We start from the raw sequence: 18,344 nt of genomic DNA on the forward strand, positions 1-18,344 counted from the left end.
AGAAGGACAGTAGAACTTGCTTTTTAATGTCCAGTTTGGGGGCTCTGGCCCCTCCTCCTACAGTTGCGCCTCCTTCCGGAAGGGAGCAGCCAGGCCGCGTGGATGGGTTCTGCAGTGTGTATGGTGTGGCTTTCTGAGTCAGTTGCTTTGATGACTCAAGCTCCCCAGTCCGGGCGACCCCTGTGGTCCCCACCCTGGTAGGCGCCGCGATCTAAGAATCAAGCCGAGGCGGGAATCGCTCAGGGACCAGGCTGCCCGCCTGCCCGGTTTCTCAGATTTCAAACACCGCCTGGTGAATATACCGCCAGCGCTAAAGGAGTTACCCTGGGACTGCGGGCGCCCTTGCCAGTGACAGCCATTCGGTTTCCAAACAGCAGGGCTTTCCTTTCCCATTCTGCCTAAGACACCCTCCTTCAAGTTTAAGAATTGAGGTATTAAGTAACCAGCCACTGAGTCTTGCTCTATTGCTAGTCATACATAAAATGCCCGGGTGACAGTATTCAACAATTACATGCAACACGATGCTAAAACAAGCACGTCTGAGCTTCTCTCCGGTGGATGAGTGTGCGTGTGTGCGTGTGCGTGTGCACACGCACACATGCACTGGGGTTGATTCACTTTCGAGCAGTGAGCATACGTTTATAATTTGAAAATGATTTATAGCTGGAAAACGCATCATGACTTTGTCTTACAAATTGCAGAAAGTGAAACTCAACCAAATCTTATTCTTCGGCAGGACTATGAAGACGGTCATGTGCCTCTGACTGATGCTCAGATGCAAGGATTTATCACTCTGGGAAGTGTGGTTGGAAAAATTCGTATGTCTATCAAATGGGGACAAGAGCTTCAAACGGTTGTAGAAATAACTAAGTCATCTGAAATGACTAACTAACCATTTTTAGGAAACGGACAATTTTTTCATGACGTGCGTGGGACTGTGTGCCAGGCGTGTGACGAGGTTCCACACGGCATCCCGGCTGCTGGGGGAGTACTCCACGCCTCTCGCCGCTGTCCGTTTCCACCCGCGTTCAGGTGCTGGGCTCTGCTTTGCAAACCACCGCTGCTCACGGGGACGCTAAGAACGCCTGCTCCCCGTCTCCGGGACGCGGCCAGTGTTCCTGGGCAGCGGGAGGGGCGTCGGCCGTTTAGGGCAGTTTGAATGACGTTGACAACGCCTGCAGACCCAGGTCAGCGTCGTAAGTGCGCGCTCAGGGATCTGCTGAAGGAAGGCTGTGACCCCGTGGCGGTCAGGACCAACAGCGTCCTGCCTCCTCGACGGGGACATCGTACGGGGCCGCGCTCTCTGGGACGGCGAGGGATGGTCTATGAGAGAGGGCAGAATTATATTCAACCTCTTTTTCTTTAACTACAAATTAAAGAATGAAAGGGTGTTTTTGAGTCTTTCCTATTTCAGATGAGCACTTTATTATTCAATTTAACACTTAAAAAAAAATTCCCTACCTTTCGATTGCCCACTTCTTACTTGCTGCATTTAGTGGGTATCGAGTAGAATTTCAGGCCCGTATTATTATAATTAAATACTGTTTTTATCTTAAGTATCTTCTCCTCTAAGGATAATTTTTGACATTTTAATTGAGTTTGGAAACCCGATTAAGCAGTGTATTCAAACTTTAATTCACGTTAGCTGGATATCAGTGTTGATCACCGCCACGCATTCTTTTCTATCAAGCTTTTCTCAGGCTTCTTTCTGCTGCTTCTCTCAGATGGTCGCAGTACATTGTAAATAACCTTCTCCAAGAAGGACACAGGGACGTGTATTATTGACAAGTTCTCTTGCAGAGAATGTCTTCCTGTTGCCTTCATATGAGGAAGAAGAATAAAATTCTTGAACCACAATAAGGAAGGAAAAAGTAGAGACAGATCGGAGAAGAAACGCAGGAGAGGGTGTGGGTCCTGATTTCCTAACGGTCTCTTCAGCCTTTGGAAAGATTTGAGTTTTTACTGTGACTGCCCAGGGGCTTGATGCAAGGGTTCTGAGTTGAGAAATAGAACGCTCTGCCTTCCATTTTCAACGATCATTTAAATGATTCAAGTGGGCAAGAGACCATGGTAACAATCCGGGCAAGGGATGAGGATGCTGGCCTCAGGGTGGTACCTGGAGACTGTGGTCGCAGTAGAGTTCCTGGATCTGCTTTGAGGGTAGAGGCAACGGGGTTCCCTGATGGATCTGATGTCACCAGGGAGAGAGGACATGAGCTTGACTCTGAGACTGGGGACTGGAACAACGGAAAGATGGACATTCCACCAACTAAGATGAGAAGGTGATACGCTGAGGTGGTTTTGGGGAAGGGGGCCGTTATGAGTTCAGCTTAGACGTGACGGTTATGAGATGTCTCTTAGATATTAAAGTGGAGACGCTGAATCAGGCTGCCAGATATGGAAGCCTGGAGCTTGGGAGAAAGGCACTGGACACAGTACCTGTGGGAGTGGTCAACATCTAGACAGTATTTGAGACCATGAGCCCAGGTTAGACCCCAGGGTGTTTTTTACAGCTCCCTACGTTGAATTCTTGTTTTCTTCTTATGTGTCTGTGAATAAGAGCAGATTGGCTTTTTTCAGGACACTGGGGCCGTAAGGGAGGAGTGGTCCCACTCAGTGCCTCGTTCAGAGCCAGTTGACACTTCCTCGGATCCACAGCGGGAATGCCGGCTTGTCCACAGGCGCTCGGCTGACACAGCTCTAACGACTGAGGTGGGGTCCGTCCCTTCTGCCTCCTGCCCGGGACGCTGGCGCTTGGGCGTAATCAAGGGCTTAGCACCCCGGCCACGCCGCGCTGCCCGGGGCGCCCCTCCCACCACGCGTGGTCGTGGCCGCCCACCGCGGCCAGGCCCCTCCAAACCTCCTCCTTTCCTGCTTGCTTTGCCCCCCTGGAAGTTCTTTCCTCAAGAACTGTCACAGGCTAAACCTGTATAATAGCCAGACTCCTCCCCGGGCTCAGAGTGAGGCGGCAGATGCGACGTGCCTCCCCGCCTCCGTTTCGGCGGGACCACTGTTCACGATGAGGGAAGCCTGGCTAGCCGGCAGGGCAGAGCCGGTGGGGATCTCTCCCTCAAGCCGGGTCTGCCTTGCTCTCCGATCCGGCACTGAGTTGTTCACCAGGCTTAGCTTTAATCTCACTCTGTCTTCAAAAACACTTGAGTGGAAGACTGAAAGAGATTCACAGAGAGCTGCTCGTCGGGTACCGTCTGCAGCTGTTTCAGCGGCAGAGTGAGGTCACGTGGCACATGGCTCAAGTTAACGCTCAAACCGTGAATTTCTAAAACTGCCATCGCCGAGGCCAATATGCTAAAGTCAACAGAGAAATTCCAAAACGTGGGTAGTGAGTTTACCTTCTCAGACCCCTGAGCATCTTCTAAGCAAGCTCATTTCTCTCTCCGACTACAAATAGCAACCAGCTTGCTCTTGGGGTTTAGCCCACCGTGGAGGCAAGGCCACAGACATTTTCCCAACAGGGTGTAAGTTCCACAGGCAGAGAGAGGCATACTTTTCCAGTCTCCAAACACATGCGTAAACATCCAATGTAGGCCACCTAAAATTACAATACCCAAGAAGTCCGAGAGATCTGGCCTCTGACCCCCAGCCTCCTCTCCTCGGCACCTCCTCCTCGGTAACTGCCCCGTCCCGGGGCCCTGAGCTGCCGGGATCTAAGCTGTCTGCAGTGCTCACCCCTCACACTCAGACAGCTTCCAAGTTGCCGAGCAGCAGATCGAGGCGCTGGGAGCGGGCTGCGCCCGGAGAGCACAGACTAATATGATTTCGTTCAACCTCATAACAAATTTGTGACATTGACTCACCTCCGATTTTCAGATGAAAAGATGGAACGAGGAAGACTTGGATAACTTACCCAAGTTACCCCCGCTGGTAGGTGGCCAGGAAAAGACCCAAGTTCCGCATCTGACCAACCTCAATCTATGGGCTTCCTTCTGTCCTGCTGTGCGGAAATGACGAGGATGCCGGGAGGAAGCATGGGATCATGGCGACCCGTTGGCCCGAGCCGGTGAGCCCGCTGGGAGACGGAACAGACGGGTTCGCTCATCTGGGGCGGGGCGTCTACACTGGAATTTCTCTGGTGTAGAGAGAAGGACGGTAGGAAGAAGTTTATTTGAGGAGCAAAAACAACAAATCTGAATTATCAAATGGGGACACAGAAAAAAAAGGTGCCTTGGACCTGGAGCTTGGACTTTCCATCGTGAGCTGGACAACCTGCTCCGAAAAGCAAGAGGTGTTTCACAGCAGCATTTTGAGCTGGGATTTTTTTTTTTTTAATGAGTTCCAAATGAGAACCCTGTCATCTTCGTGGGACAATCTCTGATTTTAATGCCAAAGCTTTACCGTTGGACAGAGGAAATGTTGTCAAAATGTGGTTCCCATTCCAGAGTCATCAGAAAACACATGGGAGGGATAAACAGACTTCCTGCACACACACGCGCGCGCACACGCACACACGAATAACTGTCCTAAATAATTTGATGATGACATTTGGAATTGATCTCATGCATATTAAACCCTCCGAAAAGTCCGTGTCTATGAAGAGAGGCTTTAAATATGAAGCCTCCTTGTCTACAAAGGTCAAATGCACCCTCTTGTGGTTAAATGGCATATTTGATTTCCAGGCGATTTCTGTAATAGAATTTAGAGCTCCCGAGACAAGAGGCTGAGGAATAATGAGTATTTGAGAAGAAACACTGGAACTTAGAATGCATTTTTAAGTACCAGTGGTATCTCCTGGTCCCCCATAATCTCCAGTGTTCAGATGGAAACACTTAGACTCAGAAGCCTGGCATGGCGTGTTCAAGCCAGCCCGAGCCGGCAGCAGAAACGCGAAGCAAAGCAAAGACTCTGGAAGTCCTGCCTCTCTGCCACAACAGCTACACCGCGAGGAAAACTGACGTCCAGCATTTCTGAGTGTTAAGTCTGGAGGCCTGACGGCCCTGCCTGAAGGTTAATGCAGGCGTGAATGAGCAGATCGTGGCAACCCAGAAGGTGGCCAGCAAAGGGACCTTTGCTTCGTTGTTTGTCTTTCCAGCTAACACTTGCTGTCTGTCCGCCAGTCACTTATGCAATCAATCCGTCAGCATGTTTCGAGGGGTTGACATCTGCGAGGCTGTCCTTGGAGCTAGTAATGGGGTGATGACAAGACAGACAAGACCCCTGGCCTCCCAAAGCTTACACTTCACGTGGTGCATGGCTTTTCCCTGCTGTGCAACAAGTCACCACCGACTCGGGGTTTAAAACAGCACCCACTCAGAGCATACGGGAGGTCTGCAGGGCAGCTGGGGTCCCTGCTGAAGGACAAAACCAAGGTCTCAGCTCCCTCCACTCTTGTCTGCAGAGAAGACTCGACTCCCCTTCCCTTCAGATTGTTGGCAGAATTTAGCTCCTTATGGCTGTGGGACTCAGGTCCCTGGCCCCTGGTCAGGCGTCCCCGGGGCCCTCTCTCAGGTAAGGTTTCTCATGCTGCTTCCCACGCGGCCCCCTCCATCCTCAAACCAGCAGGGACACAGCCAGCCCTTCCCCTGCCCATCCGCTACCTGCCGGGGAACACGCTGCGCTTGCAAAGGGCACTGTGATTAGATTAGGCCCGCCGGGACAGTCTCGCTTTGCTGTATGACGTAGCGCAGTCATGGGGACAAGATGTCATCGTACTCCCAGCTTCTACCCAGCGTCGAAAGGGGAGAGGGGCGTCCACAGGGGAGGGTCATCGAGCGTCACTGTTAGAAATCCGCCTCTCACGGTGGCAGGAGAGTCAGCGATGAAGACAGAAGAACAAGTCTTGGTTAGGAGTCCAAGGAGGGGAATAAGCAGAGTGCTGCGACAGGGAGCCCAGAACGGTGAGGACAGACAGGCACGCAGCAGGCTGCAGCAAGCGCTCAGCCCTCAGGAAGGCCTGGGACAGGGTGCGGCCGGGGCGGGCGAGGGCTGGGAGGAGCCGGCGCGGGGCGGGGAGCGACGCAAGGCAGAGCTGGGCCAGGCTGGGGCCGGGGTTTTCGGGACTTGGGCGTTTGGATTTGATTTTTCAAGAACTTGAAAACCTTGGAAGCATTTTAAACTAAACAATAGTGTGATGTGATCTGTATTTTTTTTTTTCAGCTGTCTTTAGACGCTGAGTCGGAAAGGGATTCCACGGGAGGAGACGCAGAAGTGGAGAGAACAGAAGTGGAGAAGTGGGTCCAGGAGGGTGACAGTGGGGACACTGTCGCGGTGGCAGTGGCGGGACCGCAGTGGGGAATTTTTGAAGGACAAATTTGGGAGCCGAGATTGGCAGGACTTCTTGACTGACTGTTAATTTCTGATACATTCCATGGCTCAACGTTGGGGTGCTGCGTATCTGTGGAGGGGGGCAATTTTTATTCCAAAATAATACATGGTTATTGAAAACTTTATAAAAAATAAAAAAGTAAACATTAAAAACACAACGAATGTATGTGTACACATACATGACCGGGACATTGTGCTGTACACCAGACTGACACACTGAACTGACTGTACTTTAATTAAAAAAAAAAAACATTAAATACGTTCATGGTCCCATCAACCAAAGACAGACCCCATCAACACGTTGCGATGGTTTTTATCTACAGCTATCTTACACTTCACGGAACAACGCTGTCGAGTGGGGTTTATGCCCTAACACAACCCCTGTTACAGTCTCTCAGGTACCACTGTAGCATGAAGCTTTCCTATTCTATTCATAAAACAAGGATCACAAGATAAACCGTAACTTACTCAATCACTTATTTGGTTTTCAAAACGTTGCCTTGGGCTTAGGGGTGTTGTGTATCTTAGCGAAAACAAAGGTCACGCATCTGCGGGAAATCCGTTCACACGTGCAGGAAGACGGGGAGAACCTACTGCAAGCCCAGCCGGGAGTGAGAAGAGGGGTCGTGCCTGGGGGGCTGCGCTCAGAGTTAAGGGGACCCTGTCACCAGAACCCTGCTGGTGGGCGTGTTGGAAGGAGGGACGCTGCCCGCCAGCCTGAGGTTCCCACGGCAGGTGCTGCCGAAGGCTGGTCACCGGGAGGAAGCCTCTGAGGGAGGCAGCCTCTTTCTCTAGCCTCCGGGGACCACAGGATCGGAACTAGCAAAGGGAATTTAAAACATAAGTTCTCCCTTCCCTCTGCTCTGTTCCTGAGCGACTGCAAAAAGAATCACAGGAATTCCTGCAGAATCTACACACAAATCTCGAGAATGACACATAGCCCTACTATCGGGGGTGAGTGGCCCGAAAGGAGGCCCAGATAAAGAAAGCAAATTACTTCATTCAAAACAGACTCAGTGCCATCAGCACAAGAAAACTTTTCAAAGAACTTGATATTCTCAAGGACGTTTTAAGATGTGACTCCATTTAAAAAAAGAAAAAGCACAGGCAATTATAAGATGCGGCAAGCATTCGCTCTTGCCCTCCATCACATGAAGTGTTACACACACGTGAACACTACGCAGTACACCGGCGCAGAAATGAGGCCTTTCTAGCTCTTCCGCCGTCTGGAGTCATTCGGATAAATAGATACTGACGCTGATCTCCACTGCAAGACCCTTCGAGCCGCGTTTCTTTTCGACAGAAGCTCTGCAATCACCGATTCCGTCTCCTCTGTGACTGGTCCAGTATTCTACCTCTTCTTGGGTCCATGTCAAAACTTTACATTTTTAGAGGAAACTTTCTGTGTTCTCAGGATTTAATAATAAATTGCCACATCGTTGCACATAATCATGGTGCCCTTCTTGTGACCAACGTGGTGTAACTGTTGCCCTTTTTCTTTTTATTTAACCAGAACCGGCAGGGAAGTTTCTATTCTGTCGGTCTTTTCAGATACCGACTGGTTACCTTTATCTTTTCTGCACTCCCTCTGTCTTCCAGTGAATCCACGCGAGCTTTTATCGTAATACCCACCTCTTGCTTTCATTTGGTTTACTTCGTTTCTCTTTTTCTCATCTCTGAGGTTATCTACTTTGTTCAGCGGACTTGGGTCTTTTCTCAGAATTAAAGATAATATAGTTTACAGCTATACAATCTTCTAGAAACTGAAGTCTGATCCCTTAGGTTTGGGTCTTGAGATACTTTCTTTGTTATTACACTTGAGAAAAATGTGTCATTTTTAGTTATGACTTATTTGGTAAAGAGGTTATTTATCAGAATGTTCCTCAATTTATTTAAAAAGTCGTTTTGGGCCCATTTTTTATTGTTGATTCTTAGCTTTACTGGATTATGATGTAAGTGTGATCTGTTCACTTTTTATTTTCGGTAAATTATTAAAGTTTCTTTTGGTCAAGTGCATCACTGAACTTTTATAGGTGTTCCACAGACATTTTAAAAAAATCAGATTTTCTCCTCAAAGAGAGAAACGTTCCTTCTCTATCAGTGTGTGTGTATGTGTGTATATGTGTCCCCAACAGCCAGGTTTCGCTTGTACATTAATTTATAGATTGTGCTATTCAAATACTGCGGATACCTGCTTATAGCTTGCTAGTTGATTTGCCAAATTTTTTAATGTCTCGCTACAATTGCATTTTTTAGACAAACCTGTCTTTGTATCTTTGGTTCTTCAGACATCATGATATTTAATAAATGGTGCCAGCGTGATTTGATCTCCATCTAGGCAAAAACAAAGCCAGACTCATCCCATGTGCAGTAATTCATTGCCCATGAGTTAAACATTTAAATGTAAAAATAAAAACCGCTGTGAGAAGGGTCAGGAGAAGAGAACACAGCTCTCCACGGGAGCCCACGGGAGCCCACGGGAGCCCAGGATCCATGCAGAGGTTTTTGGTTACATAAAACGTCTGAACTTTTATACAATGAAAAACACTGTACACAAAGGCAAAAAACCAGATGAACACAGGCGTGATGGCGAAGCTCCCAGGAAGGGCCCTTCGGGGTCTGGGCCCCCGCACAGCCTGTGCTGCAGCACGACCTTCCCTCTTCTGTCGCGGAATCGCCTCAAATTAGCTGAAAGCCACGGGTCTTAAATGCAGAGCGGCCTGTGTCTTGATTAGCAAGGGTTTAAATGTATGTATCCACGCCCTGTTTGGAATTAAAGCAGGGGTTGCCCTCCACTAGAGTCATTTCAAGGAACCGATGGGTTACCTGTGCCTGCGAGGTTCAGGAAACTAAGGAAAACAGATTTTCCTGTTGAAATAAAAGCTGACAAAAGGAACCCAAGAAGGCTGAGAAGCCCAGAACAGGCCCCGTACAGAGGACAGACTGGAGAGGCCGTCACAGGGTCACTACAGAAAGACAGGAGCCAGGAAGAACAGATCATGCTTATGAATATTTGAACAATTCCTGACTCAAGAAAAGAGAAAAAGTCTCTCAAAAGTGGATTGCATGGAGATGGGTAAGAGGAGGGTCCCCACACTGGTGGCCAACAGGGTCTGGCTCTCCATCCCAAAGTGGGAGGCGCCCCGCCCTTCAGTGCCCCCTCCCCAGAGCACTGGCTCTGGGGGCCCATGGGGGTTAGTAAGGCTTCATGGAGCGTCCAGCTGGAGTGAGGTGGCGCCCACAGACCCAGAATGCAACGCCGGATTACCCGGCCCTGCTCTCCTGCCAATTGTGTATGCGTATGTTTCAAAGATTTTTTTTCAACAAATATTTTCAGAAGTAATCTCTAGTTTCTTGTGTTTTTGTTTGTTTTACTAACTGTAACATTCTCCTTGTAACTGTAAACATTCTCCCTTATAATCTTCCATATTGTTTGAAGCTCTGAAAATAAACATTTTTTTATGATAAAAAAGAGCTCTTTTCATGTCAAAAAAAAATTATGGGAATTTATAAATAGGTCAGTTGAAGGGGCAATACAATATTTCATATTTACCATATTAGGTCTTCCTGGGAGGAAGTAAGCTCATCTGTTTGAAGCTCTGCTTAGGGCATTTCAGGTAAGTTTTGTAGCTTTTTCATGTGCTCATAGGCCTTTCATATATTTGGCTAATTTGGTTAATTGGCTCTTTTTCCTGTTTTACTGCCAACTAATCATTGCGAGTGTACAGAAAGGGGCGGGCTTCAGTGTGTGTCTGTGGCCTGGCCATCAGGAGGAAGTGGACACCCTGGTTTGGTAATTAACATTGGTGCACATGCCTCCGGTGTCTTGCCCTGAAGGATGGTGTTCGTGGGTTATTTCAGAGAGATGTCCCTTTTACTGGTCAGGAAACATCCTGTAGTTGCTTATGTACAGAGGGTTTTTTCCAGGAGCTTTTCAAAAATATTTCAGTATGTGTGCAGATCTTCTTATGGTGGTTTCCTCCAAACTAGTAACACATTGTAAACATTGTTAACAATGTCATCATTGTTAACCTGTTTCTAGGACTGAATTATCCCTGGTTTTTCTGCGTAGAGGGGAAAAAAAAACAAAAAACCTCTGCCTTTTCAAGGAACAGTATTCTTTTATCAGACTGATTTTATTGCTAATATTTTTCTTAGAATTTTGCTTTCATATATATATATTTGGAAATAAATAAAGGAAACAAATGAAATTTGCGTGTAGCTTTCCGTTTCTGTATGCAGTATTGTCAGGCTTTCTCAGCTGCACTCTGCCAACTTCACAGAAGGAACTGGAAAGCTTCCCACTATGATCTATGCTTTTAAGTGCTTAAAAGGTATAGGAACTGTTTCTAAAATTGCTGATAAGCCTTGTGTCTCAGTATCGTCCAAACATTGTAGATTATCTTTAGACTCTAAGAGAATGAATACTTTACAAAATATGTCGACAAGATGAAATGGAATGATAAATTAAACGAAAACTGAGTTGCAGGAACCATCTGTACAGAATAATCCCAAATCGCTACAAACACACGCATTGAAATGAGCTGGAAAGAAACATAACAAAGTTAACAGAGGTTATTTCTGGAGGACAGAGTGACCAGCGGTGTTTCTTTTCTCCTCTGAGATTTTGTCCTGTGTTCCTCTATTCCTGGTACCATTGGCTCGTAACATGTAACATGTTTGCAATTAGAAATAAATTAATGAATGATTTGTTAAAGACACTGATCCCTTGAAAGTAAGAGCAAAGGACAGGGTGATGTTCATTGTCTCAAAACCACATCTATTCCGGGGATGGGAGGAGAATCCAGTTTTGTCCAGAAAGTTCCAACCACGCCTTTTCTCTCCATCCATGAGCTAGTCTAACAGGAAATTAAAAATGGGCAAGGAGCACGGGGTGAGCGTCAGCAACGTCAGGGCAGTCGGGGAGGGGCAGGGCCAGCAGGGCCCCCGAGGGCAGTCGCAGCCAGGGAGGTGTTCCAGCACCTCTGAGGAACGCATTTTGCAGACACATCTCAGAGAAAGTCAGCAACTGAGGAACCCGCTGCTTCAGCCTCATGCGGCAGCCGCCCCCTGACGCGGGTCCTCCCGAGGCGGTCACTGGAGGCAGACGTAAAATAACAGGATTCCCCACGAGGGGTTGAGCGCAGATTTCCTCACCTTGTGATTGAATCTGGCCCAGAGACCCTCAGGGGTATCAGCCTGACAGTTCAGCTGATGAACCGGCTTCTCTCAACAGAACACACCCCGCGACTCACAGCCTCAGCTGAGACCCTCTCCCAACCCTGGTACCCCGGCCGTTCGCGCAGACTCAGCTACGCTCGGCCCCTGAGATAACGCAGAGGACAGGAACCGCCTGTTCATCTCTTTTAGGTGGTTTCTCCCTGATATCCAAACATTAACCCTGTGAAAAACGCAGTCAATCCAGCTGCAGGGCTTCACGTCGACATAGAAGTAAACGCATCCTCCTGAGCGCAGAGCTGCCGCGAGTGCTGGTCCTCCCGCACACCCTCCGCTCGGGTCATCTCTGCTTTCCTGTAAAGGGGACCATCTGGACCATGTGATGCCCGGGGGGCTGAGTGCGCTCAGTGCAGGACTGTGCAGAAAAGGCGCGCCAATCTTCCCACCTTTGCAGCCTTCTGTGCAAAAAACGAGTGTTCCTGTCCCCTCACTTTCTTTCTTTCTTTCTTTCTTTTTCTTTTTTTTCTTTTTCTTTTTTCTTTTTTTTTTTTTTTGATGGCAGAAGGGGTGTCTAGCCAACTCCTAAACTCAATTCAAGAACCGTTTCTTTCCAGGCTGCCCCCAACTCTGGCCCAGGTGTTCTACCTTTTTGTACCCATCTCCCCTCCAGCAGTTTGCACCAGCACCAGTTAGCAGTCTGCTCCCCCGCAGCTGTAGAGCTCTTGAAATATTAACAGTTACAGCAAAGGAGAGCACTGGTTGCGCTAATCCCTGGGCTGAGTACTTCGCGTTTACTACATTTATTACAATATTTATGAGTTAGGACATTTCCATCGTTCATATCATTCGACTGTGCCTCATACTTTACATGTTATTATACATGCATTACACTTAAAATATGTATATATCATTTCACACAATAATCCACAGATAGATTCTATCATTATTCCCATCTTACAGATGCATAAACTGAGGTTTAAAAAATTTACTTGCCCAAGGTCTTGAGCTACTGCGTGGTGAGCCAGAGATGCACAGCCTACACGCTGCCTGCAGCTGGATGCTCACAGAGCTGATTCACGGACTTAACGTCTGTGGCCCCAGGACCCAGCAGCCTGCCCGGGACAGAGAAGATACGCAGGGAGCAGTCACTGAATGCATCCCTGACACATTTAACAGCAGAGCCAGACAAAGGCCACCGGCCTAAGGGAGCCAGAACACTTCAGGAACTTCAGGTTCAATGCTACACCCTTTTCTGCTATAAAGTAAACCTGCTACAAAGTGACTCGGGAGATGCCAAGGTCACAGGCAGAACCCGGACCCGCAGGGAGCGGGGCCTCCCGGAGCCAGGGGGCCCCCCGCAGGCGCTCCCCTCCCGGACCTTGCCGCCCGGGGACCTGGCTTGATTTGACTTCAGGAAAACAACGAAATGTGACCGTTCTTTATCCTCCGGTGTCCCCAGGCAGTCATCTTCCGCAATTTCCTTTTCCTTTCCCTTCAGCACGGATATTGCCTCTGGCCCTGGCCTCCCGCTAAAACGGCAAATAACCGCCTTACCATAAACCAGAGGATCTCCGGCGGAAAGGGAGCCTGGAATCGGGTCGACGCCGCACCTCCCCGTCCCCGGAGCCGTAAGGAGACTTGGTGCCGCCGGGGCCACAGGCGGGACCGGGCTCCGGGCTCCCTGCCCCGCGGGGACCTCGCGCGGCGCCCCCTGGCCTGCGCCTCGGTGGCCTTCCCCTCGCAAGCCCACTTTATAGCCGCTCTCTCTTCTACGTTCACAAGCAGAACGAGGCTCGCTCAAGAACAGAGGAAACTGCACGTTTTTAAAACAGCAGATTGGTGGTGAGCTGCGCGGAGCTGCAAGATTCCATTTCCTATAAACCTGTTTCCACTCAGTGCAGCCCGGCCAGGCGGGCGGGTCGCCGGCCGTGACCACGCGCACCACCCAGTGGACACAGCCCGGTACTGCACACAGCGGGGAAAGGACCCGGAAACAGCGGGAGCGATTTTCTGAAGGCTGGTTTCACCCCTGAGTGTCGACCCACGTTCTCTGCTGCGTCGGTGAGCTGAGCGTCGGCTGGACTTGAGCGGTGTTGCCACCGAGGTGCGAGGGAATTTCGGGGGGAAATGGGGAAATCCTGCTACCACTCATGACCATTTCCCTCTAAAATGTGAGCGGGGGAGGGTCTACAGAAAAGGCAGCTGAGAATCGTCCTCAGAACGTACTCATTATTAACCAGTGGTATTTAGAACCTGCTGTGCAGTGACTGCGCACACCTACCTCTGAGTCCCAGGCTCCAAGACCTAAGTGCACATTTCAGCATTTTCCCAAGCCAGATGTTAACAATTACAAATGCACTCCCGATTTCTCAGTTGGGTTGACAGAGCAGAAAAAGACTTTAAGAAGCCCCTCACTGACTCACAGAATCTCAGAGGTACACAGTGATGTGCACAGGCCGACATGATGGGCTACAGCGGCTGTAGCCCCCTCTAGAAATTCAAACATTTAACTTGCAGATGTTATGAAAATACAGAAGATGAAGGACTGCCCTCACCCTTTCTCAAGTTGTGAGCTAATAATTAAGAAAAATGAACCGCAAATCAGAGGCAGGGCATCTAGGAATAGATTGGAGGGAGACAGGGAGAGCCAAGGGTGAGCTTTCGGGGACCAAAAAGTACAAACCCTGGCCATCAGTCAGAACAACCGTGTCCTTGGCCTGTAAGGCTTTGCTGTGTTGCCGGTGGATCCAACCGGTGTCCCAGGTTCTTGTCCCGTCCCAGAAAGAATTCAGAGACAAGATGTAGTGGTTAAAAAAAGGTAAAGTGAGGCTTTATTAAAGGACGGACAGGACACTCCCAGGGGGAGAGCTGGCAGGCCCAGGTGAACGGCTGCCCTGAGTTTCTTTGGCAAGTTAGCTGCACAGGGTGTAAAAAGGAATGGGCAGAATATTCACTGGGGAGGGAAGGGTTTGGGGTCATATTCCCTGATTACCATCCCAACTCCACCTTCCGAGAGGGAGGGGGGATTTTTATCCTTATGTAGCCTGGATCAGAAGTGTCATGGAGTCGGTGCATGATGGGTACTTCTGATCTGCAAGGCTAATTTTATTGAAATGAGGGCATAATGAGCAAAAGGTTACATTCGGACACTGGAAATTCCTGCCTTTTCTCACCTTTCTTTGTTTGTCTCCAGGCCACTCATCACCCCAAAAGGTGTGATCCCTTATCAGCCCAAAGGTTCCCGCTTTTCTTTCTCTGCCCAGGGACCCCTGGTGCTTACACGATGTGTGGTTTCCTGCATTTGGCCTGCGCTCCTCCTTTCTGCCCAGATCTTCCCCTTTGGTTTGTGTCCCTCTTTCTCCGCTCTCACCTAGCTCTCTGCCTGCCCTAACAGCAGGGGGAGAGGTTCAGGTCTGCGCCTGGACCAGGATCACAGGGCTGAAGCTGGAACTAAGAGGAGGGCTGGAATCTTATTTAAACGAGATGCTTGCAAAGGTGGAAAAATACGTTTTTTTCTTTCTACCCTTTTTGGCTCTTAGCTGGGTCTCTGAGACAAGAAAAGCACACACATTTATTTAGCATAAGTTGCATGTGACGCAGGAGCCTTCAGAAGGGAGTAAGGCCCAAGGAACGGAGAAGCCCGACCACTTTGTCACTTGGAAATGAAAAATCACTCTACTCCTCCCTGAACTGAGAAAAGGAAGAAAAGCAGTAAGAACGGAGAGACTGGTGCGGGCGAGCCGGCGGCCGAAGCCGTGGTGATCGGGTGGAACCCTCTCCCAGGGGTCGCAGAAGTCCTGCCGGTTTCCTCGGTGTGAATTTTCCCCTTGGGCTGACCTCACACCACCACCGTGAAGTCACGGAACTCAGAGTCGGGGAGACACGCACACCATCTCTCTCTGGAGCCAAGCTGAGCCTACACATCAGTGTTTCGGTCCCCAAATGAAATGTGGCATCAGTCATTTGCATAGTGGAACACTTCCTATATACCAATGAGTTTTAACTTTGAAAGCAAATAACAAAACAACGTGACCTCTATACCTTTTACATCTTCCTATATAATTTAAGCGATTGTATTTTTATCAGTTTTGTTAAAAACAAGACAACAGGCTCAAAGTGGAATCACTTATGCTCAGCCCCACATCACCACACCAAGACCTAACTGCAGTTTGGGCTCTTCCAGAAATGGAATCTTAAAGCAGCCGGTCAGGAGTGCCCTCATCGGCACTAGCGAGGTCGTCAGCCCGGCAGACCCCTGCATCCCCTAAAGGAAGGCGAGCTTGGCTGAGTATAACTTCCTTGTCCTGCCTCCTCCTGCCTGGAAAAGCCTCTCATTTTGCACAGCTCCTCAGACTCCTTTCTGTCTGCGGGACGGGACACTCACTGCCCCAGTCATGAATCGTTGCAGAAAATCAATCAGACAGCAAATTGTTCGAAAACTGATTGCAGTAATAGTTGCACAACTCTGTAAACAGATTTTTTTTTAAATCATTGAATTGTACACTTTAGATTAATTGGATGGTGTATGGGTTACATCCCTGTAAGGCGGCTATTAAAATAAACTACAGCAGATGCAGCTCCAGCTCTACTTGCGGGTCTAAAAGAAAAAACGCCAACCCAATCTTTAGAATTTACTCGGCTGAATTTTGTTCTTGAACATTCACCTCCTTCCGGGTTTGGGAAGCAAGATGGGGAGGAGGATGAAGGGGGAGATGTGGAGGGTGGGCTTGGAAGGCAGTGCTTTCCCTGCGCCGCTTGCTGGCTGATGCTGTGCTGTGTGTCTCGTGTTGAGACAGGTGGAACAGGAAGGAGCATGCCCTGAAGTGACTATGATTGTGATCGTGATCATCATTGCAAACTGCTTTCTGCTGCCTTTCCACCAAGGAGATAGTCTTAACCCCACTCCACTACCTACAATGGCCATCGTCTAATGAACACACGTGTTTTTAGCACATTATTGCTCACAAAGCCTTCAGAGAGTGAAGTAGCAGGTGGCTGGCTCCTTCTGTGTGAGCGCCATGTGCCCAAAATCAGTATTCAAGTTTTTAAAGTTGGCTGTTCTGAGGGCTCCATGTTCAAGGCATCCGATGAGAATGACTGTAAAACACGCAAAACTTCCATCACAAGCTTCCTCGAGTCTGATCTCGGCGTCCAGACGGAATGCTCGTGGTGGTTCCACATTATTTGGTAAAACTCTTGAAAACCAAGAGCTCATCGGGGCCGATCATTCATCTCACAGCCGTGCTCGCAGTCTGTGAGCACATCCACGTTCTGGTCTTTGAGGGAGAATGAACGTACAGGGAGAAATGAGGTCAAGCAGGGATTTTCAAGCTAAGTTAGCAGCTCTAAGCGAAGGCACAGGCATCCTCACCTTTCTGTTGTGTGAAAAATCTGCCCAGGGCTAAATTTTGTTGTTAGATTGGCCTCTACAAGCAACACAGGCTGGGGAAGTGGGGGGAGGAAGGGAGCGAAGAAAACTGCGGTTTCCTGTGGTTTCCTGAGGGTCACATCAGGCTTCCAAAGTGGGGACGCCGGGGGCAGCTAAACATATGCAAATAAAATGCAACTTTTCAGAGGGAGTTTGTTGAGTTCCTTCATTAGCACCGAGGCCAAGGGCAGCCGGAGCTAATGCAAAGTAAATCTGAGGGTTTCCTTTTGTGTATCTCAAGGTCCTCCTGGCGGTGGGAGTAACGAGGTGAAAAGGCGGCCAGCCAGGTCCTTGAAAGGGAGCAGGACCTGAGCTCTCCCAAGTCCTTTTGGCTTGAATACCAGCCTTTGTCAACGCAGGGCCATTGCGGGGCTCCCTGAGAGTCCGAGTAATGAAGCACTTGATTAAGACCTCATTAAAAGTTCATTGACATTCATCAAGACCAGAGCTCTCACCGCAGCCCAGGGAGCGCAGGCCGGGGCCAGCTGAGAAGGCAGAACCTGGCCCGAATGCCCCTTCTGCCACCTCCGGGCTCTGCGTTCTCGGGTAAATGCCTTCCTCCCTGGGGGTGCCCCTCTCCTCGTCTATCAGTAGCTCCCCGCTCAGCGCTGCAGGGAGCAAGCCCTGCAAAAGCTTCAGCCACTGTGTGCGTCCTCGTTCTGCCATCCGCTCCCTTCCTGCCTTCATCACCTGGGGCAGGTCTTTTAGCCAAGACCTTCATTTCTTGCATTTTAGCACCACGACGCTCCCTGAGACAGGAAGACCCCTGAGAAATGCAGCCAGTTTATCGGGAAAGCATCTGTAGGTTGTCCTCAAGGTACTGCAGGACCACGGGGTGTGATACGACTTCCGTTTGCCCCTCCAGAGCCACCTCCATCTTCTTCCACCTGGTCTCTACGCTGCGAGGCTGACTCACAGGTCCACATCAGTGGACTCCATTGCCCTACGGCTTCCAGTTGGATCTGGCCAGTGAGGAGCTAGGAAGGAAATCGGAGGGTGGGAGGAGAATGGGGGGTGGCATCTATTCTCCCAGTGCCCCCCCCCCCGTCCCCCACAAGGTCAAGGGAAGCTGGCTGGGTCGCAGGAGCAGAGATCACAGCTCCTGCCAAGGCCTCCTAGGAGGCTCCGATGAGCACCCTTCCCCGGCCCCTTCAGGCCAAGGCTAGCGAACAGGACCGCACCGCCCCTCTGCCGTTTCTGCGCCCTGCCCACACCTTTACCGCACCCTCTCCAAGCTACCTAGCGTGAGTGTGACATCCGCTTCCTGCTCGGAAGCTGGTTGACGTGTGTGGGGAGGCTAACATAGTAAAATGAACGAGAAAGTCTTCTATTTTTATCTATGCTCTGGAACACATTAAATATTGTAAGATTTTTCTAGTCTTCGAAGGTCAAAGAGCTAATCTTTAGTGCCCTCTCGCCCTCGTGTTTTAGGGAAGGGAGAGTTTGACAAATGTTCAAC

Source organism: Camelus ferus, chromosome 16 (genome assembly GCF_009834535.1).
Source record: "Camelus ferus isolate YT-003-E chromosome 16, BCGSAC_Cfer_1.0, whole genome shotgun sequence".
NCBI lineage: Eukaryota > Metazoa > Chordata > Mammalia > Artiodactyla > Camelidae > Camelus > Camelus ferus.